This window comes from Rosa chinensis, chromosome 7 (assembly GCF_002994745.2).
Source record: "Rosa chinensis cultivar Old Blush chromosome 7, RchiOBHm-V2, whole genome shotgun sequence".
NCBI classification, from domain to species: Eukaryota; Viridiplantae; Streptophyta; class Magnoliopsida; order Rosales; family Rosaceae; genus Rosa; species Rosa chinensis.
The window spans coordinates 54402564-54428448 of NC_037094.1; the positions used below are offsets into that span (position 1 = coordinate 54402564).

The window sequence follows — 25885 nt, forward strand, 5'->3', positions numbered from 1 at the left end:
CGTGGTTCGATATAATCGTGCTCTATGATTCCTTGAGCAACTGTATATATCATCAATGTGTATGGTAGATCTTTCTATCAACTCATACGCACTCTCATAATCCTCTGAGATTTCTTTGTTCTCTGGAATCATTTTTAACATCGGAGCGTCCTCCAGTATTGATTCATGGACATAACGATAATTAGAGACAATCTCATGAGAGGGATTCTATACATTGATCATTGGTTTGTGCCTTACTCACCCTCTTCTTCCTTGGGTGAGTGTCAATCGAACCAAGTGGCCTCGCCCTCTTCCTTGGGGAGCCACGACCTCAACCACACCTCCACTAAGTGCGGTTGCAGTGCCTCTATCTGCGGCACCGTGCCCCTTGTTGGGGACTTCTAACCTTGCAGGCACATTTGCAGCTGGTATATGTGATCTCATCACTTTTACGATATCAGTAAACGCATCAGGCATCGAATCTGCTACGTTCTAAAGATCGATTATTCTTTTCACTTCACTTTCACTTTGTGAAGTGCGGGGATCAAAATGAGAAAAAGTGGGGACAAACCACGACAATTCCTGTCGTTCCCTTGGAAAATCCTTTTTCCTATCTCTCCCTAACGACGGGACGACTGTCTCATCAAAGTGACAATTCGCAAATCTAGCGGTAAAGAGATCGCCTGTCAAGGGTTCCAAATAGCGGATAGTTGTTGGGGATTCGTATCCAACATAAATACTTAATCGTCTCTGAGAACCCATTTTGGTGCGCTGTGGGGGCGCAATAGGCACATATACTGCTCAACCAAATATGCGTAAGTGTGAAATGTCAGGCTCATATCCAGTTACCAACTGGTACGCAGAAAATGGTTGGCTAGCTATGGGTCTGAAACGAATAAGTAAAGCTGCGTGCAATATTGCATAACCCCATGCAGATATAGGCAAGTTGGTGCGCATAACCAATGCCCTAGCCACCATTTGTAGCCTTTTGATGGTGGCTTCTGCGAGACCATTTTGTGTATGCACATGGGGTACATGATGCTCTACATCGATCCCGGTAGACATGCAATAATCATCAAATTCTTTTGATGTAAACTCTAGCGTTATCAAGCCTTATAGACTTGATAAGGTGATCAGGGTGGTGAGTCCTTAAACGTATAATCTGTGTTAGGAGTTTTGCAGCATTTCTTGTGGACAATAAAGTGACATGTGACCAGTTTGTCGAAGCATTCACCAGAACCATAAGGTACTTGAATGGTCCGCATTATGGATGGATAGGTCCACAGATATCTCTTTGTATCCTTTGTAAGAATGAAATGTTTTGTTTTGTATCTTTAGCATAGGAAGGTCTCGATCCTGTTTTTGCTAAAGAGCAGGCTTTACAAAACGAGTGATTTGCCTTTGAAATAGTCAATGAGGCATAATGGGATGGAGGTAGTGTTTCTGGTACTTCAGAAAGCAATGATTGCATTTGAGCAGTACTAGGACCGACACCTTGCAGTGTGGCGGATTTTTCTCCCATTTTATTTTTCACTCGACCGTATGAGTTCTTTAAAATACGGATCATCATGTCACGACCGGGGTGCCCTACGCGGTCGTGCCAAAGCCTGTATGAGTCAGTGTCCCATATTTCATTGTTGGTGACAACATAGGATTCAATAATCCGAATCGTAGTGAGGTACAGTCCACTAGATTGACTCATAAGTTTCTCTAAAATGCGTTTCTTTCCCCATTCATTAGAGGTAATATAAAAGTATTCAGTTCCATTCTCACAGTGTGTTTTTACATGATAACCGTTGGTACAAATATCTTTGATACTTAACAAGGTTCGATTAGCTCTTGGTGCATGCAGAGCGTATCTCATATTCTTTAGAGTATTTGTATTTATGTAGAATGATAATCTTTTCATCCAAATAATTTTTTCTTTTTCTAGATGTATTGCTTTACATCTTTATAGTGCAATTTCGAACCATGTAAATATGTGTAGTAAATAAATTTGAATAAATTCAGTGTTTCAGAATAATATTCAAAATTTATTAATAAGCCAACGATAATCAAATCAAGGTCTTTGTTCATAAATCTAATTCATCAAACCATTATTGAAATAAACTTTAAGACCAAGTAATAGTCTAATTAAAAATGAGGCATTATGCCTTCACATCTGTCTTTGGAAAATAAATAGGTAAAGCAGGTCAGTCAAAATCTAGTGTATCCATTGACTGAGCAAGTTCCTTGTTGCCATTGAGGTCTGCAATTGTGAGGTTGACATCTGGGTCATGGCCTCCTTCTTCCATATAGTGAGTTTCTTATTCTTTAGACTCCCTATATCTCTTGTAAGTGGCTGCAACTATGTTGCTTGCTTGGCAGTTCTTGTACCAATGCCCAATGATTCCACACCTATAGCATGGTTCATTGCCAACTCTATCCTGTTTGACTGAAGGGTTCTTAGGTGCCCTTTGCATCTTGTTTCCATGACCACTAAGGCCAGCACCACCATCTTTCCGCCATACATTGGGAGGGCCTCCACGACCCATATCATGACCCCCACGTCCCTTGCCACGTGGGTAGGGATTAGCACGTCCAACCCCCTTTGCATTGGGGTTCTTTCCACCTTTCACTTTGCCATAATTAGCCTCGGGAATTTTCTTTGTCCCAATAGACCTGGCATTGTTGTTCAAAAGAACCTCATTATGCCTCTCAGCCACTTGCAGTAGGTTGGTCAGCTTATTGAATGTTGTGATTCTGCTGTTGTCATACTCCAGCCTATACTGGTTCGCTAGTATAATTGCTGAAGTAGGAAAAGTAGAAAGAGTCTTCTGGATCATATCATCTTTTGTGAGTTCCTTTCCACATAAATTTAGACGTACCTTTAGGCGCAACATATCCTTGTTGAAGTCATTGACCTTTTTATAGTCAAACAAGCGGATTTCATTCCACTGAACGGTTAGTTCTGGGAGCAAGGTGTCATGAATGTTCCCAAAACGTCCCTTAAGGGCATCCCCCAGTTCTTTGGGTGTCTTCAATTGAAGGTACTCCCAGCGTAGGCTAGGATCAATATGTCGCCTCAGAAACATTAAGGCATTTGGTTTCACCTTGTTAGATAGTTCATCATCCTTGGGATCGGTAATTGTGGCAGTGTAGTCTTTTGCCACAAAGGCAGTTTCTACATCGGAAACCCAACGATAGTACTCAAGTCCTTTTGAGTCCAAAATTTCAAACTCAGGTCGAGTTGGATCAGCCATCTACATAAAACAAGAGGGAAGATATAAATTACGCAGTCATAAAGACATCCACGTGAATTATTTTCCAAAAATATGAATTAGATTTCAAGACCAAGATTCGTAATGGTCACATTTTTTCGATGCTATGTGAAAATACTTTATCACAGTAAGTGTGTATTTATAATGAGCATGAACTTTCATTATCATGGCAAAACGCAATTCTTTTTGTATAGCATTCTAAACAAGTAATAATCATAGCATGTAATAAATAATAAAAACATAGCATATATTAAAATAAATTACATGGCATGCTCAAATTTCACAAATGTATACCAAAATGTATGCTACATATATCATGCGTAAAAATAAAATATAAATAATAGCATAATGTAAAGGCATGCTTAGGAATAATGATATAAACGTAAATAAAAAGCACAAAACATGCTCAAAATTTCATAAATAATATATAACAAAATATAAACAATAAAATATATAATCATGCTTAAAGATAATCATATAAAGCATAAAGAACAAGACATACTTTAAATGATCAAAATTATCTAACTAAACATGCTCAATAACAAAATATAATGAAGGTATAAATAATAAGGTATAAAGCATGCTTAAAAAAAATAGAAAATATAAATAAAATTCACATGCTTGATTAAAATCATAAAAGAAAATAAAGAAAACATACTTGATTTCGATAAAACAAAACAATCCTAACGCACGCGCGTGTTGATGCAGGCGTGCGTAGCGATGTTTTTGGACTTTCAGGAAAACTTGACTGCTTCCTCTTTCTTTTTAGTAGTGGGCTTTTTTTTTTTCCTTTTCTCGGCCGCAAGGTCTGTTTTTTTTCCTCTGTTTTTACTGGGCCGCAAGGCCTGTTTCTCTTTTTTTTTTTTTTTTTTTTTTTTTACTAACAGAGATGGGCCGCAGGGCCTTTTTTCTTCTTATTGTTTTTTCTGGGCCGCCCTTTGCTTTGGGCCTGGTTTTTTTTTCTTTTCTTCCTCTTTCTTTTTTTTTTCTTTTCGCGTCTTCTTCTTTGTTTTTTTTTTTTCTGTTTCTGTTCCTTCGTCTAGGCAGAGGCTCCCCTTTTTTTCGGTTTTTTTTTTTTTTTTTTGCATTTCTTTCTCTGGGTGTGCATGTGCTTCGGCGCGATGAGAGGGTGGGCTGGAGCCGTGCGCTACAGGTGAGAGGCAGGAGCCGTGCACAGCAAGTGGGAGACCGGAGCCATGCATTGCTGGTGAGAGGCCAGAGCCAAGTCTGGAGGCTGAGGCCGGAGGTTGCTGGGCGCAGGGCTGTAGGCAGTGAGGCTAGGCTGAAGCTGATGGAGGTCGTGACTGGGGTTGGGAGGGAGAACCGAGGGAAGGAAGAGCCGCTGGCAGAGGCAGCAGCGACGAGATCGAGATCGAGATCGAGGCAGCGCGCTGAGCAGAGGCTGTGCAAGTGCGGGTATGCGAGACCGTGCGCGGTGGGCCGCTGGCGGGCGTCCAGTGGAGTGTTGTTATCCGGCGGATCAATCTGGAAGGGTATGTGAGGCCGTGCGCGGTGGGCTGCTGTGCAGGTGCCGGCACGCTGGGCTGAGGGATTTTTTTCTAGGTTTAGGGTGGCGGCACAGAAGAAGAGGAAGATAAATTTTTTTTTTCTGTTCTAGGGTTTGGGGTTTTCTTCTAGGTTTTTGTTTTTTTTCAACAGGAAGGAGAAAGAAAGAAACTGGAAAATTAGGTTTTTTTCTTTGGCTATTGGCTCTGAGCGTGCTAATAACGTGTTAAAGTAAAATGACAATTGAAATTGGTCTACTCATTTCATTTCATAGTCCCTTTATATAGGGATAGAATTACAACGGAAATATGAATTACATTAAATACATTGAATGCTGATTGATCTTTAATTGTGCTGATTGATGGTAATCGTTGATTCCTTGATTCCCTCTCCGTCAGTTGCTTTGACGAAGACACATAATCTGTTTTTCCTTTAACAGATTAAATACTGTTTACTCCCTGAACTTTTACCCAAAAAACACTTCAGTCCTTATCCTTATAATTTCACACGTTTAGTCCATGTACTCCAAAATTTTGGACCAGTAGGTCCTTATTGTTACTCTCATTAAAAAAATCTCGTTAAAGCGCTGACGTGGTAGTTTTTCGGCGATAAAATAACTATTATACCCTCACTTTATTTTTTAATTATTAATTAATTCTTTTCTCTCTTTTTTCTTTTTTTTTCATTTATTCTTTTTTTTTTAGGGTCAACATCAGAGCTTTTTGATAGTACCCTCTTCCTTCTCTTCTTCCTCTCTCTCTTCCTCCATCACTTGTCACCATGCTGCTGCACCGGAATATCTTACCCAAACCGTTCTCTCCTCTACTTAATCACCACAGTCCCCTTCTCCACTCCTACTCCTCCATTGCGGGATCTTAACTTCGAATTGCTCTGCATTTCCAAGCCCAGACTAATTTGCCCATGGCTTCGGCCGCAAAGCCATCGTTTCAGTCGTCAACGCCTTAAAGCCGAGGCTCCTCACCTACCTAGCTACCTAGAGCCACCAAACCAACCCGACCCGCCCTGACTCACCCGTTGGTGCACCCATCACAACTTCAACCCCTTCATTGATCCCATCGATTCCCGCAGCTTCGACGTTGCCTCCGATTCCGACAGTGACGTCAGCTGCTTCATCAACAATCTCTTCGACCATCACGCCTCCTCTAATCATCCCCCTAGTGACTACGTCCTCCTCTATTCCAGAGCACCTCTTGGCATGCCTTATCTCTTCTTGCTGTGCTGAACATGGAAGATACGAAGTCGGAGATTTCTGCATTCAACAATTCGAATTCAAGAACTAGAGATTTGGACCATGTTAGAGCTAGATTTACCGATTTGTGCAAAAATGGTTGTTGTTGGACGAGAATACGCTGATGCAAGCTATCAAGCTAGAGGCTGAGAGTGAGACTGTATCACTGTGAGAGAGTGCGGAGGATGAAGGCGAAGCGACGACGAAATCATTGCTCTTCCTACAGAGGTATGCTCAAGGTTGGGGACTGATAAAGTTTGGGAATTTAAGGTGAGCTTCTGGGTTTTGAATCGAGAGATGAGTTTGATTGTTTGAGGCTTTGAGTCACCTGACACCATCAAATCGACTCAACCCCACCAAACTGACTAATCCCAATTCACAGCCTCATCCCTGAAATGAATTGGACTTTCGCTGCTTTGGGTTAATTTTGAGGGAAAATTGAGGTTTAGGAATTGGAATTTCTTAGTCGTATTGGGTTGGAAGAAGGAGAAAGGAAGTTGCTGTTGACTTTTCTGAGAACCAGGAAAAGATAGAGAGAGATCTGAGGAAGGTGGAATCGAATAGATGAAGAGACAAAAAAAAAAAATCCTTTTCCAAAAAATTAATTAATTAATTAAATAAAATAAAAAGAAAACGAGGGTAGAATGGGCGTTTGACCCAAAAAAGTCTGCCATGTCAATGATTTAATGAAATTTTTTGATAGAGAGTAATGGAATGGACTTATTGGTCCAAAATTGAGAGTACAAGGAGTAAATGTGTGAAATTAGAAGGATAGAGACTGAAGTGTTTTTTAGGTAAAAGTTCAGGGAGTAAACAGTATTTAACCCTAAAAAATACTATATAAGAATTCAAAATACATAATAATTAAAGAACTCTTAACAAATTATATTTTCTCAATTTAACAATTCTCAAAATATAATTGTATAGTCCTTTGCTTTTTTCTTGTGTCTTAGCCAAATTGAAATTCATTCTCAATTTATTGCAATGCATTTTGGTATGTTATTTTTCATTTTCTAGCAAGTAGTTATTCAAAGTGATCACTGCTTGAAACGTCTCATTCGAATAAACATCTGGTATAGCATAATTGTCATATGGATCTTGATTATCTTCGATAGACATCCTTAATGACCCAGTGAATATGTAAAGTAATAATTGATGAATAAATGAATAATATAGTGAAAAATATTAATAATTGATTAAACACATAAAAAATACTATATAAGAATTCAAAATACATAATAATTAAAGAACTTTTAACAATTTACATTTTCTCAATTTAACAATTCTCAAAATATAATTGTATAGTCCTTTGCTTTTTCCTTGTGTCTTAACCGAATTGAAATTCATTCTCAATTTATTGCAATGCATGCACCAGGTTTGGTATGTTATTTTTCATTTTCTAGCAAGTAGTTATTCAAAGTGATCACTGTTTGAAACGTCTCATTCGAATAAACATTTGGTATAGCATAATTGTCAAATGGATCTTGATTATCTTTGATAGACAACGTAATCAAATTAGACTAGGTTATATAATTCAACTAGGAATTACATAGAACTCTCTCTAAAGTAATAAATATTCATTTATCAATAAATGAATTCATTTATTTATTCATAATATAATAGCTCCTCTAAAGCAATAATTTTTCTAGTCCCAACATTTTTCATTTATAGAGGTTTTACTGTAAGTTAATAATTATCCAATCAAACTTAATATCCACAATTTTAATGTGAACCGAAAAGGATTCATTGAAAGCCATAAAGAAAGGCAATTGAAAAAAAATATATACCAACCTATCTTCAATTTAAACCTAAAATTAATATCATGTTACATAATATAATTAGTTAATAGTCTTAGGGGGGTGTATTGTATATGGAATTAGTGGAACTTTTAAAGAAATCTATGAAATTTAAAAGTCTGGGTGTATTCAATATAGAATTTTAACAGTCCATGAAAGTCTTGAGGTATTCAATTACGATTTTTAAAGACTTCATGAATTCCACCAAAATCTAGGGGTATTCAATTAGGACTTTTAAAAATGAATAAACGTACAGAGGTATTCAAAATATCATTCATACTTATGGAATTAGAAAATCATGGATAATCATGGACTTTGTAGTATTAACTATACATACCAAACTCCAATAATTTTCCAGCCTCTAGACTAAAGATTTCAAAAAGTCAATCAAAGTTTCCTCTTCAAAAAGTCTATCAAAGTTCTTTTCTCTACGCACGAAGAAGTTTGTCCTTCATCATCTCTCTTTCTTAATTTTTTGTCTTTTCTCTAATTTTTTATGATATCAACCTTTTTTGATACCCAACATGTTCATTATAGTTGTTGAATGCGATTTTTGTTTTGTTTTGTTTTTTGTTTTTTTGTTTTTTTTTAAATTGTGATACTTCGAACCCTAAAACTCAAATATTGTGGTCTAACCCTAAGACCTTGAACCATACTAAATTTTATCTTATTAATTAATTATTCTCATTAATTTGAATTTATATTATAGTTCAAAAAAATGTTGAACAATTGAATTTCAATTGATTGATTATAGATCAAGACATTGACCAATATTGTTACAATATATGTTAAACGGCGAAAATAGTTGTTGGGAGATTAGGAATGAGAACAAACTCGCTAGACAGACTAACAATCATTTATTTGAGTCAATTTCTATTAGAAGATACTGGAGCATTGAAGAGACAACAAGTTATTATTTTGTTTTGTGTTTGAGTTGCATTTGTTTTATTTTTTTTTTGTTTTTGTTTTTTGTTTTTTTAATATTTTGTAAATCCTAGGAAATCTGTAGAAGTCATTCATAATAAAATATATAGATTTTCATGAATCAATAAAAGTCTGTTGCTAAAATCAATGGTTTTAAGAAATCCATAACAGTCTATCAACTTTTTAAAGAGTCTGTGGACTTTTCAAAAAGTCAGTCATTTAAAAAAAAGTCTGCACAAATCCAAATACAATACACCCCCCTTAGGAGCTCTTCTAAGATATTCTCTATAGGGTTTTTGCAAGAAACACATTCTTTATAATATTGAAGGCATGGCTTCAATTCTTGCCTCCAAACTAGGGTTGGAACTGGTTGAAAAACGGATCAAAAATTCCATCAACCAGCTATCGATCGATTTGGGCGGTTTCCCAAATTTGCAACCGAGACCGAACCGCTGTTGTTGCTTACCAACATATTAGTATACCAAAATTTGCCTCGAATTTCAGTCATAACAAGTATGGAAAGAAATCAGAGGATAGCTAGATCTAGAATCAAATGATGAAGATGCAAATATGTTAATAAAGATGCAGATATGATAATGAATATGCAAATCTGATGTTGTAGATGGGGATGATCTGATGATGCTATTATTGATGATGAGAAAAATAGAAGGAGATGGAGGAAAGAGAAGAAACAAGAGGACGATGAAAGAACTGGAAGAAAGAAAAAGAGGATGAAAGAACTGGATGAAAGAAAAGGAGGAAGATCGAATTGGAAGAAAGAATCTGATGGTAAAAAGTCAAATCGATGAATGAGGGTTCACCATTTTTCTTTGTTTTACTTCTATCATGTAAGAAGTGTATAAATTTAGAAATTCTATACAATATAATGAGAACAACTCCTATAGAGTACGAATTAGAGAGAGAAGAGAGAACCGATAAAATAGGACAAAACTAGGGTTGGAGAGAGTTAATGAAAGTTGTCAGCCTGTCCGGCGGAGCCCCCGCGTCGGTCGTGGCTCTCTGCTTCATCGACGAGTGGCGGGTGTTGCCGGACGGGGTCTTGGGATCTCAGGGGTCCTACTCTGTTCTTCATTTTGTTGGTCAAGGCTGGGTATTTTTCTTCGCTTCTCTCAGGTGGCGTCATCTGTGTAGAGGACGAATGGGTGGCGGTCGGCGTGGAGAAAGTGGTCAGAGGCCCAGATCATGGTGGCGGTATACCATGGATCGTATGGCGCTGCCTTCTAATCTACGGTGGGTCGCTGGAGGTGGCAGCTGTGGTGGATCTGGGCTTTCAAGTTGGTGGGCATGGCGGAGGCAAAGCACGGTGAGTCTTTCATCGATTTCTTGGTGATAGATTTGGTGTGGTTTGCTGTATGGTTTAGGCACCTTGAACTTGGGACGCTCGAAGACATGGGGCTGCAGTGGTGGCCTGCTGGTGGGTCACCTGATGACAAGGGTGAGCAGTACTGTGGCGGCGACTATTTTGTTTTGGTTAGAGTCTTGTTTTTAGTTAGGTTGTTGGTTAGGTTACTTTGGTCAATAGTTGGTCCCTACTCGTTTGAGGTAGGGTTGGGCCAAATTGATGTGCCATGGATGTGGTGTCATTGCTGGAGACGAGTTAGTTTAATTTCGGTTTTATCTTATGGTCAATGTGCTAATAAGCAATCCTTGCACGTGGTCAGGTTTCATTGGAACGCGGTGTGGAAGAGGGCGCTGGTTTCTCTGGCGGTTGTCTATGGGGTGTTATCGAGTTTCTCGGGGTTATCTGTAGCCTGTGAGGTTGGGCGAAATAGGTGGTTAGGGGTTGGGCTCTTTTGGCTCATGGATGTCATTCTTGATGACGAACTCGGAACTAGTTCGGTTTTTAGGGAGGAGAGTAGGGAGTTCATGTCCACCACCGGTCATTCCCATATTATGTAATCTTGGTTATTTTCAATAAAGGATTCTCATTCTCAACAAAAAAAAAAAAAAAAGAGAGCAATTCCTGGTTTAGTAGTTGAGATCAAAGTTTCTATGTGAGAGGTGAGAGGTGAGAGGTTCGTGATGTTGCCTCTCACAAAACTTATTTCATTTTTGGTTCAGAGGTATGTATACATATATTCGGTATGCAAATTCTCATATCGTAACTAAGCCGAAGGATATTCTTGGTACTGCTCAGCCGAGCTAAATATTTCAGCTTAAGTCAGTTTGGCTCGGTCCGAAATTAGCCCAAACTCTGCTCAAATGGCCAGCCTTACTCCAAACACTCCATGAATGTGGATCTTACAACTCTAGAGCGGTTGCTTGTTGCTGATGGTGGTGCTTATTTGGTATGCCATTCTTTTCGTCAACGATATGTGAGGCCAGAGATCTTTTAGAGAATATAACCTACAAGGTCCACTTTGATTCTCCTTTGGATTCCCAGGATAATACGGTTGGGGATTAGATCTAATGGCCTACTTTGGTTCAAAGCAACTTATAAGTCCTCCAAATTTTCCTGCTGTGGCCGACCTCTCGGTGCAAAGAATAAACCAACAGCATTAACAATTGTTGGAACATAAGACGTTAGGGCCAAAAGCCTTGAGAGTATCCACAAGAGTGAAGAGTGAAGAGATGGTACTATAGTAGCAACAGAGTAAAAAACAAAAAAAACAAAAAAAAAAAAACAAAAAACACCAAAAATCTTAGAATTTTTTTTTTTTCATGTGTTCGTATTGTTGTAACTATGCTAAATTGCCTAATAGCTGAGATTACTTCAGTTACATTCTTCTGCTGTATCCCAAAACGAGTAGGGGCATCATTATAATTTTTGCTTAATATTTGTCTCTTCCCCTCAAACACATAAACGTTACATAAAATAATTAAAAATTATAGGCAATTAAAAATGCATTTATAGAAATTATAGTTAGAGTAAGAGAAGATGATATAGTGCTTGAGAGCTTATAACATAAATTAGAAACTCATAGGAATTGACCACTTATAATAAAATTATAAATTCTAACTAACTATATATTGGCAGTTTAGTTCGATTTGCCATAAAAACTAATTGAAAATTGCAATGTAAGTCTCGATCCGGTTCAATTATTGACTAATCAGTTCAGTTTGATTTTGTAAATTTTTTTAGGAAAAAATTCAGTTTTGTCCCTTGAACTTTAGGGCTAAAATCAGTTTGATCCATTTTTCTAATAATTAATCACGTTAGTCCTTGCACTTTTGATTTTCATCACCTAGGTCCAAAATTTGAATTTGGCTAGAAACATGACGTCATGTGCTAAATTGGAGCCGACATAGAGGCCCACTTTTCAGACTTTAAACACCCCAAGAAGGGCAAAATAGACATTTCTAGTTTTTAAAATTTTTCCTCTTTGTTTTTTTTTTTTCCTCTCTTTTCTTCTCTCTCTCTCTCTCCCTAGCTCAAAAGCTGCCAAATCGTTCTCCGCAACTCTCCTCTCCTCCTCTACTCAGCTTTTCCTCTCCTCAACCCCTCTCCTCCCCCTTATTGCGACCGCTGCTTCAAAACCCTAAACCCTCAAACCGCCCCCATTTCACTCTGCCATTCCTGCTCCCTCCACGCCTTCTACAGCCCCAAGTGCCTCTCCGCAGTCCAATCCTCCTCCCACACTCAATCGGACTACCAATCCCTAGCGAAATTATAAAATTGCCACTCCCTGCTCTCCAGGCAGCCCACCGATCGTCAGGTCCAAGTTCGCTTCTTGATCGCCGCTTATAACCTCGCTGTCACTTCATCATTGAGTTTCCAGGTGCTGCTGTCTCTTCAGGGTCAGCTGCATGACTCCACCTACGCTCAGTTCCTACATTTTCTAATTTCGACCCTTTACTCTCCGCCGCAGCAGCAACTGTTTTAGGTGAAGCTCATGGTGGCGCTTTTGGGCAAGGACAAGATGAATGCGTTTGGATTGCTGGAGCCCGGCCCCTTGGGAATTTGGGCTGAGATCGAGCAGAGCCTATAGAATTTATCCCAAGGCCACGTTTTTCCTGAGCTACTTTCCTGTTAACCAGGGTTATTCAGCTAGCAGAGGACTATGGGTTTGTGTGTCAATGTGATCGATGCAAGGTTGAGGCTAGGGATGGCATAAAAACCCACGGGGTATTTGTAGTGGTAAGTTACCCATGGGTAAATGGGTAATGGGTGTTGAATACACGCTCAGGTATGGGTATACCCGCGGTTACCCATACCCATATAACTTATTAAATTGTTTTTTTTTTTTTTAATCAAAACTTATTAAGCTATATTCTTACACTTTTTTTTTTGTTACAATTTTCAATCAAAATTAAGTTTATGATTAAAAAAAAAAAGATGAAAAAGGAAAAAAAAAGAAAAAGAAAGAAATTTTTTCACGTCTCTCTAAATCCCAGATCTTCATCTTCTCCCAGATTCATCTTCATCTTCTCGAAATCCCAGATCTTCATTCCTTCCCCCTTTAATTTCGAATAGAGCTCTAGATCTTCGTTGTTGATGGACTGCTCTCTTTCTTCCTCCTTTGGTTTCAAATTGAGCTCCCGATCTTCGTCGTCTACGGCTTCGACGCCATCAACGTCACAGAGCATGCGCCGATGGCTCTCATCGCGGCCAGAATGGCGGCGGTGATGCCTAAGTCCTACGCGCACATCTTCTTCATGAACTCGGTGGCCACCGACATCTAGAATCAGAGACAAGGATTTGAGAGGAGTGCAGGAGTGGTGATGTAGTGAGAGCCATCTGATCAATCACATATGATGAAAAATTGAAGGAATTGCTGAAATCATTCCCACAATCCCAGTGTAAGAGTAGTTTTTTTTTTTTTTTTTTTTTCTTTTTTCTCTTCTTAGAGATGCTTTTCTTAGCAAAAAAAAAAAATATTAAAGCAAACAGATGGGTAGTTGGGTACCCATTTACCCAATGGGTGGGTATGGAGATACCCGCAAAAAAAAAGACTAGGTATGGGTGTCATGGGTATTACCCATTTTGGTTGCTGGGTGGGTATATTACCCGCGGGTATTACCCAATGGAAAAAATGCCAACTTCAGTTGAGGCGAATTGGTCTGACAATGAGGAGGTTGAGGAGGAAGGTGGTTTGGCTGAGGTTATAGATGAGGATCAAGACAAGGTGGAGCTTTAGATAGAAGGGAGGTGGAAGTGGTAGAAGGGGTTTTGGCGTTGGTCGTCGATATAGAGAGAGAGAGAGAGAGAGAGAGAGAGAGAGAGAGAGAGAGAGAGAGAGAGAGAGAGAGAGAGAGAGAGAGAGAGAGAGAGAGAGAGAGAGAGAGAGAGAGAGAGAGAGAGAGAGAGAGATTAGAAATGTCTATTTTGCCCTTCTTAGGAGGTTTAAAGTCTAAAAAGTTGGACTCTATGTCGACTCCAACTCAGCACATTACGTCATGTTTTGAGCCAAATTAAAATTTTGGACCCGGATGATGGAAATTAGAAGTGCAAGGACCAACGTGGTTAATTTCCCAGAAAGAGGGACCAAACTGATTTTAGCCCTAAAGTTCAAGGGACTAAACTGAATTTAATCTAATTTTTATGTGTTTAGTTTTATTTGGTTAAAATATAAACTAAATTCAGTTTGCCTACTCCAATTTAGAGGCAGAAATCATGTTAGTCCCTAATTTTTGTTTTTAATCAGGATCATCCCTGGACTTCCTAAATGCATCATGAGTGTCCAATTCTCATAAATCCATCAAATTGTGACGTCAGATGATGTCGTGGCACCAACATCGTGGCCCATTTTTTAGATTTTCAACCCATAAGAAGGGCAAAATGGACATCTCACTATTTATACCCGAAACCCAATATCGTCGGATCTTTCACCTCCAATGTCATTTCACTACACAAACCTCACACTCTCTCTCTCTCTCTACTTTCTCTCTCTACCTCGCACTCTCCGCTTTCTCTCTTGTCGAGAACTGCTTCCTCGACTGCGACCCCACCTTGGACGTGTTGATGATGTTCGAATCTTCGTTCTGGACTCATCCACTTTAATTCGCTTAAAATCTTGTGCTTTGGGGGATAGAAGATTGAGTTGTGATCGTCAGAGAAGGGCCCATTGAAGGAATTAAAGGTGCAAGTTGATCTGGAAGAGGATCCTGTAGATCCGAGATCAAAATTTGGAGGCTTAGAAGATGACAGTGGGTCCGATTTATCGGAGGGCTTGAAGCCGTAATCAGAGCTTAAGAGACTGCTTGCAGCTTGATCAATTTGGCAATGGCTGAAGGGGGGTTCTACTCTGCAAGGCTGGCCCTGGATATAGGTCCAGCAGGCCTATGCCTATGATCCCCAAAAATATCACACCTCCTTATATATATATATATATACACACACACACACACACATATATATATATATATATATATCTATTATTAAGAGAAGAGAGTTTGTCAACTAAAATAGAAATTTTTTAAAAAAATATCTCTTAAATATTAAAAAACATTTGAATTGAAATATTTGAAAAAGACATAATGATCAATTCATAAATAAAAGAAAAACAAAAGAAATTTAACAAAAAAAATCAAAAATTAAAAAAAATATATGAATATATGCAGCAATTTTCTTCACATTCTGTGGAATAACTTTTTAAGTAATTATCAACTTGGGGTCTAGTATGTACTAGGAATAAGAACCCGCGCGATGCCGCTGGGTAGAATTTCTACTTTATGCTTGTTAAATTTTGTACGTTTTGAAGTGTTTGATTTATCATAGATAACTAAGATGTGTTTAAATGAAACGAAAAATTCTCAGAATTCGAAAGCCAAAACACGCAGATAGTAGTGTTGCATATAAGTCACATGAAAAGGATTAACACACAGAAAGCAATGAAACAACTAAGATATTGATTCAATGAATCTGTTAAGGTGGAATATTACTCCTATACATATATGCAGGCCCTAGGCTAAAGAAAAATTAATACAAAGAGTCAAAAGCATAAGGCACATGAAGTTCAGAATCCTATTTGTCTATCCCTTTTGATTGGGAATCAATTACCTTTTTCTGAGGTTTTTCTGTCCCCCATTTTTCACTACATTACTATACCTTTTAGTACTAAATACCAGGTAGTTAGATTTTCTGGAACTCCAGCAACTTCTAGAAAGTTGGAATCTAGTTAATGGTCATTTCTGTTCAATATGAGACACTATACACTTACAACCTGCATCTCAATGTTGAAGTAACTAAATATTTACATGAAAGCATTCCTTGTACAGTCTTCTTAGACACAATTGTTTGTCACCTAGTCCTAGCCTTGATATACAGTATTCAAATTTTACATTTTGTATCCAAATCAAATCAAACAACCAAGCTATTTGTTCATTCACACCACTCATTGGAGAAGAGAAAAGAGATATACTCTTATGGATTCCATTTCTGCATATCGGATCTTCAAAACTGATGATGCATGAATTTCATTGGTGTCACACAACTGCTTTGTCAGCGCCAAAAGTATACCATTGCCTATTCAATAAAATTGAGAAACCACAATTAATCGTCAAACATGTCAATCAAATTACAGGAAAAAATTTTGTAAATGAAAACTGTATTTGCCTATTTGGTCAAACCTTTTTTATGATTGTTGTTTGAAGTAATAAAACCTTTTGCTAGAAAGACAACAGCCACACAGAGAATTTTCGCTATTTGTATCAATTAACCTGTTTGTATTAATTAATGCTCACGAATTCCCCAAACATCAGTCTGCTCAATGTAAGTACTCTAATATCAACATGACCCTAATCTATTGCATTATTTGCAATAATAATTAGACCAGACTAACCTGTCTTTGAGCCAGTTGCGGGGGGTTGACTATAGAACTGATGTGTAATTGAGATCCGCCTATAAGACACATTTGTGATGCCCCGGAAATTCGCATTTATTTTCCGACGATTTTCAGGAATCTAATTTGTGGTTATTGAATGGTTTCGTGGCTCGTGGATGGAGCGGAAGTGTTTCAGACGAATTTTTATTCGGAAAGTATGACTTTAGAGGGGGGGGTTCAAGGTTGACTTTTTATACATTGAGTATCTCTGAAAACTTCCTTCACGAAAGTTGTAGAGCGCATCGATACGAGTTCGTGGATATATGGAACGCCGAAATCGGAGTTCGTATGAAGAAGTTATGGCCATTGGAAAAAGTTTCCATTTTGGTATATATGAGAAATTTCCGGAAAAATTCAAAAAAAGCCAAGTTTCCATTTTCGGAAGGATTTTCTCTCTCTTCGGTCTCGAACCCAGATTTCTTCCTCTCTGGTTTTCCGGCCATATCTTCCTCATCCGGCCACCGATTGACGTGAAACAAAGTGGGCTTTTCTCGTCTCGACCCCCTTTACGAGTTTGTAGAAGAAATCAAAGTGAAATACGAGTTATAGGAGGCGCTACAAGGCCGAGAAGAGAACCTCGCCGGGGACGAAATCGCCTCCATCAGTTCTTCTTTTTCCGGCCACCTTTGCCGGTGATTCTTGAGGGCTTTTGAAGCCCATAGGACATTGATGCTTCTCCCAAAGCGGCTTGGGACGATTTCACTTGTGGAGGATGAATCGAAGCTTTGAAATTCTAGGGTTCATCGAATTTCAGATATTGTGAGGTAAATTCCGGGCAAATGGTTATGATTTAGACTTTGTGTGGTTATTAAAGTTTAAATTGGAGATGAGATGAAGAAATTTGGTGTTGGGAGTTTTGTCAAATTCAGACTTTAGTCTTGCGGCGGTGACGCCACTGTGGTGTTGTTTTCCGACGATTTCCGACCACCTCAGGGATAGTTTCTGTTCCTGAGTTCGATCTACTCGTCAATACGAGCATTTTGATATATTGTTTGTAATTTTTGGAGATCGTATGAGTATGTTAGGGTTTTTACGGTTTCGGACCGTTCGATGATTCGATCCGTGAGGATCCGACTATCCGATCGACTTGTGGTTTTGGCATATCGATCGTAGAAGTATTCTGGAGACATTGGGTGGTCTCGGATGTGGTTTCGCCTCGATTGGCGCCACTTTGGGGGATTTTAGTTCAAAACAGGGGTTTCGGACTTAAATCGGTTGTGAATTGTTACGGAGTGGAAACCATATGTGATTAGGTACTTGACGAAGTATTTTGGACGATTGTTTTGTGGGTTGGCTGCTTTGTTCTGTATTGAAGACGCAGCAGGAGTTTCGAGGTGAGTAATCTCACGAAGTTCATTCACGAACGGGTTGACCTTATTGTTTTGAGAGTTATTTAGTTAACTGCAAACTATAGTTGGTATTAGTGGCCTTCCTGAATGAATGACCACGTATATATATTTACGTGGAATATGTATATTCTTGTGGGTTGATGAGTGAATTGAAGCAGTAGGTATTGATGGGTTTCATTCCATTGTTTTGGGGCTTGACTTTTTGAGAAACCTTGTGTGGGAATTGGGAATTTCTAATGTTTTGAAAAGTGTCAAGATTTGGTGTGAGTTGCTTTGATGTGATTTGAATGTTTTGATCTAACGACCGGGAGTCGGAAGATCTGAGATTCACAGGTTGTGATTTCTCCTTTTCGGTTTGATTTAACGTTTTGATCCGACGACCGGTGGTCTGAGGATGTGAGAGTCATAGATTGTGATTTCTCCTTTTGGTTTGATTTAAAGGTTTTGATCTGACGACCGGGGAGGTCTGATGATTGGAGGTCACGGGGTGACATCTCCTTTTGTGTGAGTTGAGTAACTTTTGGGTCCTGAGTGACAGTTTTGAAAGGTTTTGATCTGACGACCGGGGAGGTCTGAGGATTAGGGGTTGCTGGGAGTGACCTCAGGCATATATATCGGGACTTCACGCCTTTGGCCGGGTTTGTGGATACGATCAGTTAGAGCTCTAGTCTGTTGCCATGGTACATCATGGGGGGTAGCGGGGAGCTATCTGATGCTCATGAGTACGTGTTTTTAAAAGGGAGTTTCGGGGATTCTTTCTTTTAAATGTCCTGGGAGGACTTGTTTATTATATTTAATTGTCAGAGTTTCAATTATTATGATTTTGTCACGGGGTGACTTGTGTTGATTTGAGAATGTGTTTTAAAAGAGAGTTTCGGGGATTCTTTCTTTTAAATGTCCTGGGAGGACTTGTTTATCATATTTAATTGTCAGAGTTTCAATTTATATGATTTGGTCACGGTATGACCTTTATTGTTTCTTTTGGGAAAACAGGGTGTGTGTCCCTTTTTACGAGTTGATGGGTTTCCTCGTTGGGCGAGTTGTGCATGTGTGGTTTTGAGTTACTCATACGGGCTTGCAAAAGCTTACCGGGTTTGTTGTGTGGCAACCCGGGACACTATTCAAACGGTGTAGGGGTTATTTATGCAGGTCAGGTTAATCGTGGCTGATGCTGAGGTAGTGTTCTTGTAGCTTAACGGTAAGAAGTCAATTTTGTGACTTTACTATTATAAAGACTTCCGCTTGTAATGAGCTCTAAAGAGCATTTACGTTTTATTTTGTTGTTGACAATTTAATTCATAAGCTCATGTATATGTGACTCTGTGGAGCAAGTCAATATTGGAATTGTGGGTTCAGGGCATCAATATGTACTTGGGTTAAAAGGGAAAAAGTTTCTAAGTATTTTGTATTGATGGCTGAACGTTCACGCATATATAATTATGGGGTTATATATCGATTTTTATTGTGTATAAAATCAGGGGCGTGACAACATTAATCGTTATAAATTACAACGATAACAAAATAAAAGTCTAAGATGTTTAAATTAATGAAAACAATCCAATTACTATTAGCAACTTGATTCTTATATAAGTATAACCTTCTAAAAGTAGCTCTAATGTCTCTTTTCACTATCATCAATTGTCATGGCTGAAAGTCTCTCCAAGGTTATGCCTGCTGCAAACAGATGACCAAAATTGCTACAGCATTGAAGACATAAGGCATACATGCAAGATATAAAAACTAAGGAGGATAAGGAGGAAATTTATAGTTTTCTTTTTACCTCTCAACATCCTCATATCTGATGCGAATATTTGAAATTGGAAGTTTCAAATTTCCAATTATTCTGCTGATCAGGGATCCCAACCATGATTAATTCTTCAAGGAAGCAGAAAGTATAAATAGCTAAAACCATTATACATACAGAACATAGGACCTCCAGTAGAACTAATCTACAAAATTCACAAAATAATTTACACATCTCCTTCATCAAGAAAATGCAGGTACGTATTATGTATAATGAAAGTAACCGGTAAATTTGATATAACCAAATTGCATTGCCAAAAGCGTTAAGGAACATAAAATATGCAGTTGACTAAAAGTTCAGTTTTGCTCTCTCTTATGGCTATAATTCAATCAGGAAATTAGAATGCTTGCTTAACCATAACTTTGCTGCAATTTATAGTTAGGCATTTATGATTCTCTGCCTACAGAATCATACAAATTTAAGCTTTATATTAATCCAGAGAATTGTGGATTAAAGTTATGTTTAGGCAAATTTCATTACAGAGAAACATGTACCTGCAATTTGGCTATACCAAACAAAATGATACTAAACTCCACTGAGCAAATACTATAATTGATAACCTCATTTGTGTTAAAGGAAAACATATTGTGTGCCATCGTCAAAGTGATTGACGGAGAGAGAATCAAGCAATTACTGATTAACATCAATCAGCATGGATTACGAACCAATCAGTAGTTAATGTCATCATTGTAATTGTTTTTTCCATTGTAATTCTCTCCCTATATAAAGGGGTTATGAAATGAAATGAGTAGACCAATTCCAATCTCCATTTACTTTTACACGTTATCAGCACGCTCAGAGCAAATAGCCAAAAGAAAAAAAATCCTAATTTTCTAGTTTCTTTCTTCTTCCCATCGAGGAAAAATCACAATCCTAGAAGAACAAAACTTTTTCTTCTTTTTTCTGCCGCCACCACCAATTGTCAAATAAATAAATAAAAATAAAAATAAAAAACTTCCCGTGCTGCACCCATCTGCAATTCTCAGTCTCCGCGCCCTCCTCCGCAACCCCATCGCTGCTGGCACCTAACCAATTACTCTCTGCACCCATCTGCCATTCCCATCGCTGCTGCCCTACGTGCGACACCCAGCAGCCCCGCGCACAGCCCGCATCAACCATCCTCCCTGCCAGCCCAGCCTGCCACGCATGTTGCAACCCCGCCTAGCGCCTGCGCCTTGAGCCTTGCAGCAGCACGCACGGCCTCTAGCCTAGCCCAGGTCACTCCCCGGCCTGCGCAGCCTCCAGATCGGCCTTCCCCCTGCGCGCCTCCCATATGCACACACTGCTGCCCAGCCCGCAGCCCAGTCGCTACCCAGCCCCGCAGCCTGGCGTATCCCATGCCATGCAGCCGCCCTGCATCGTTGCATATCCCAGCAGCCTAGCGCATCCAGATTGGCCTTCCCCCCTCCTGCCCACCTCGCCTAGCCTCGCACTGCTCGCAGGACCAGCCACTCATCAGAGAACCAGAAGGAAGAAGACGCAGAGAAGGTAAAAGAGAGCGAGAGAGAAAAAAAAGAGAAAAAAGAAAAAAAGAGAAAAAAAACTATATAAAAAAAAAAAACAAAAAAAAAAACAAAAGGGACCTGGCCCAAAGAACCGACCCAGAGAAAAAAAAAGAAAAAGGAAACAGGCCTTGCTTGAGGCCTAAGACAAAAAAAAAAAACAGAAACAGGCCTTGTGGCCCAGACAAGAAAAAAACAGGCCTGCGGCCCAGAAAAAAAAAAAAGAGAGAGAAAGCAATTAAAAAAAAAAAAAAAAACAAAAAGGGTTTTGTGACCCATTGTTGAAAAAAAAAAGAAAAAAAGAGAGGAAGCAAACACAGTTTTTTTTTTCTCAAACCCAAAAAACATCGCTACGCACGCCTGCATCAACACGCGCGTGTGCTAGGGTCGTTTTATTTTCTCGAAATCAAGTATGTTTTCTTTATTTTATTTTATGATTTTAACCAAGCATGCTTTATACCATATTGTTTTTGCCTTTATTTTATTTTGTTATTAAGCATGTTTAATTAGATAATTTTGATTGTTTTAAGCATGCCTTATTATTTATGTTTTATATCATTATATTTAAGCATGATTTATAATTATGTTGAAGCATGCTTTATATTTTATTGCTTATGTTTTTTTTATTATGCAATTGTGAGCATGTTTTGTGAATTTTATTTACGCTTATATAGTTATTCCTAAGCATGCCTTTAAATTATGCTATTATTTATATTTTATTTTACGCATGATATATTATTGCTATTATTATATGTTGCATATATTTTGTTGTATATTTGTGCAATGTGAGCATGTCATGTAGTTTATTTTTATATATGCTATGTCTTATTTATTATTAAATGTGTTATAGTTATTTTTGTAATACGACATATAAAATTCCATTTTGCCATGATAATGAAAATTCATGCGCATTATACACACACTTACTGTGATAAAGTATTTTCACATAGCATCGAAAAAAAAAAATGTGACCATTACGAATCTTGGTCTTGAAATCTAATTCATATATTTGGAAAATAATTTACGCGGATGTCTTTATGACTACGTAATTTATATCTTCCCTCTTGTTTATGTAGATGGCTGATCCAACTCGACCTGAATTTGACATCTTGAACTCAGAAGGACTTGAGTACCACCGTTGGGTTTCCGATGTAGAAACTGCCTTTGTGGCAAAAGAATACACTACCACCATTACTGATCCCAAAGATGATGAACTATCTAATAAGGTGCAAGCAGATGCCTTAATTTTTCTGAGGCGACATATTAATCCTAGCCTACGCTGGGAGTACCTTCAGTTGAAGACACCCAAAGCACTGTGGGATGCCCTTAAAGGACGTTTTGGGAACATTCACGATACTTTGCTCCCAGGACTAGCTGTTTAGTGGAATGGAATCCGCTTGCTTGACTATAAAAAGGTCAATGACTTCAACAAGGACATGTTGCGCTTAAAGGCACGTCTCAATTTCTGTGGAAGGGAAATCACAGAAGATGATATGATCTACAAGACTCTTACCACCTTTCCTAATTCAGCTTTTATACTAGCAAACCAGTATCAGTTGGATTATGACAACAAAAGAATCACTACCTTCAATAAGTTGATAAGCCTACTGCAAGTGGCTGAGAGACAAAATAAGATTCTCTTGAATAACAATGCCAGGCCCACTGGGACAAAGAAAATTCCCGAAGCTAATTATGGAAAAATGAAAGGTGGAAATAACTCCAATGCAAGGGGGTTTAGACGTGCTGATCCCTACCCACGTGGCAACAATGCACCACGTGGAAAGAGGACATGGGGATCATAGAAACAAGATGCCAAAGGAAAAAGTTGACAATGAACCATGCTATAGGTGTGGATTCATTGGGCGTTGGTACAAGAACTGCCAAGCAAACAACAGAGTAGCAGCCAATTACAAGAGGTATAGAGTCTAAAGAACAAGTGGCTCACTATATGGAAGAAGGAGGTCATGACCTAGACGTCAACCTTACAGTTGCAGACTCCAATGGCAAAGGGGAACTTGCTAAGTCAATGGATGCTCTCAATCTTGACTGATCTGCTTTATTCATTTTATTTTCCAAAGACAGTTGTGAAGGCATAATGCTTCATTCTTAATTAGACTATTACTTGGTCTTAAAGTTTATTTCAATAATGGTTTGATGGATTAGAACAAGACCTTGATTTGATTATCGTTGGCTTATTAATAAATTTTGAATTTATTCTGAAGCACTGAATTTATTCAAATTTATTTACTAAACATATTTACATGGTTCGACATAGCACTATAAAGATGTAAAGCAATACATCTAGAGAAAAATTATTAGAATGAAAAGAATACCATTCTACGCAAATAAGAAATACTCTAAAGAATATGAGTTATATTTTCTAAATACCTCCCATTTATTTGTAGGAATGAATGGAGGAGAACTTGAGTGCTTAATTGATAGTGGGACTACCCACACAATATTAAGAAATAGGCAATTATTCATTGAACTAATAGCCTATAATTCCTCTGTGACTACGATGATTGGATTATCACAACTAATAAAAGGGCGAGGAACTGCCAAATTTTTGCTGCATAATGGCGCAACATTTCAAGTCACAGACTCTCTATATGCACCAAGAGCTAATCGAACCTTGTTAAGTTTCAAAGATATTTGTGCCAACGGTTATAATGTAACAACACACCGTGAGAATGGAACTGAATACCTTGATATTAACTCTAATGAATGTGGAAGGAAACACATTTTAGAGAAACTTATGAGTCAATCTAGTGAACTGTACCTCACTACGATTTGGATCATTGAATCCTATATTGTCACCAACAATGAAATGTGGGACCCTGACTCATACAGGCTTTTGCATGACCGCCTATGGCACCGAGGTCATGACATGATGATCCGTTTTTTAAAAAGAACTCACACGGACATCCCTTCTTTCGAGTGAAAAATGGGAGAAAAATCTGCCACACTGCAAGGTGTCGATTCTAGTATTGCTCAAATGCAGTCATTGCCTTCTGAAGTACCAGAAGCACTACCTCCCTCCCATTATGCCTCATTGACTATTTCAAAGTCACATCACTCGTTTTGCAAAGCCTGTTCTTTAGCAAAAACAGGATCAAGACCTTCCTATGCTAAAGCTAGAAAACAAAACATTCCATTCTTACAAAGAATACAAAGGGATGTCTGTGGACCTATCCATCCAGAATGCGGACCATTCAAGTACTTTATGGTTCTGGTGGATGCTTCGACAATCTGGTCACATGTCATTTTCTTGTCCACAAAAATGCTGCAATACTCCTAGCATAGATTATACGTTTAAGGGCTCACCACCCTGATCACCCTATCAAGTCTATAAGGCTTGATAATGCTGGAGAGTTTACATCAAAAGCATTTGATGATTATTGCATTATTTGGATCGATGCAGAGCATCCTGTACCCCATCTGCATACACAAAATGGTCTCACAGAAGCCACCATCGAAAGGCTACAGATGGTGGCTAGGGCATTGGTTATGCGCACCAACCTGCCTATATCTGCATGGGGTTATGCAATATTGCACGCAGCTTTACTTATTCGTTTAAGACCCACAACTAGCCAACCATTTTCTGCGTACCAGTTGGTAACTGGATATGAGCCTGACACTTCACACTTACGCATATTTGGTTGAGCAGTATATGTGCCTATTGCGCCCCCACAGCGCACCAAAATGGGTCCTCAGAGACGATGAAGTATTTATGTTGGATACGAATCCCCAACAATTATCCGCTATTTGGAACCCTTGACAGGCGATCTCTCTACCGAGAGATTTGCGGATTGTTACTTTGATGAGACAGTCTTCCCGTCGTTAGGGGGAGATAGGAAAAAGGATTTTCCAAGGGAACGACTGGAATTGTCGTGGTTTGTCCCCACTCTGTCTCATCTTGATCCCCGCACTTCATAAAGTGAAAGTGAAGTGAAAAGAATAATCGATCTTCAGAACATAGCAGATTCGATGCCTGATGCGTTTACTGATATCGTAAAAGTGACGAGATCACATATACCAGCTGCAAATATGCCTGCAAGGTTAGAAGTCCCCAACAAGGGGCACGGTGCCGAAGATAGAGGCACTGTAACCGCACTTAGTGGAGGTGTGGTTGAGGCCGTGGCTCCCCAAGGAAGAGGGGGAGGTCACTTGGTTCGATTGACACTCACCCAAGGAAGTAGAGGGTGAGTAAGGCACAAACCAATCATCAATGTATAGAATCCCTCTCATGAGATTGTCTCTGATTATAGTTATGTCCATGAATCAATACTGGAGGACGCTCCGATGTTTGAAATGATTCCAGAGAACAAAGAAATCTCAAAGGATTACGAGAGTACGTATGAGTTGATAGAAAGATCTTCCATACACATTGATGATATATACTGTTGCTCAAAGAATCATAGAGCATGATGATATCGAACCACGCTCTGTTGAAAAATGTCAACAAAGAGCATATTGGCCTAAATGGAATGAATCAATCCAGGTAGAATTAGATTCTCTGACAAAGAAACAGGTATTTGGTCTGGTAGTGCTAACCTGACCAAGTGTAAAGCCTGTAGGACATAAATGAGTCTTTGTCAGAAAGTGTAATGAGAAGAATGAAGTCCTGAGGTACAAGGCTCACCTTGTGGCGCAAGGTTTCTCACAACGCCCGGGAATTGACTACGAGGAGACATACTCTCCCGTAATGGACGTTATAACGTTCCGCTACTTA

General features: G+C 38.8%; 1 long non-coding RNA gene across 1 annotated transcript; it reads right to left on the bottom strand.

Moving 5' to 3' along the window:
• Positions 1-16059: 16059 nt before the first annotated feature.
• On the bottom strand, positions 16060-19780 carry LOC112179341. The gene is made up of 3 exons (XR_005804250.1): positions 19628-19780; positions 19445-19521; positions 16060-16515 (listed from the first exon to the last, which is right to left on the bottom strand). It is a non-coding gene; the product is annotated as an uncharacterized LOC112179341 (long non-coding RNA).
• Between the last annotated feature and the right edge of the window lie 6105 nt (positions 19781-25885).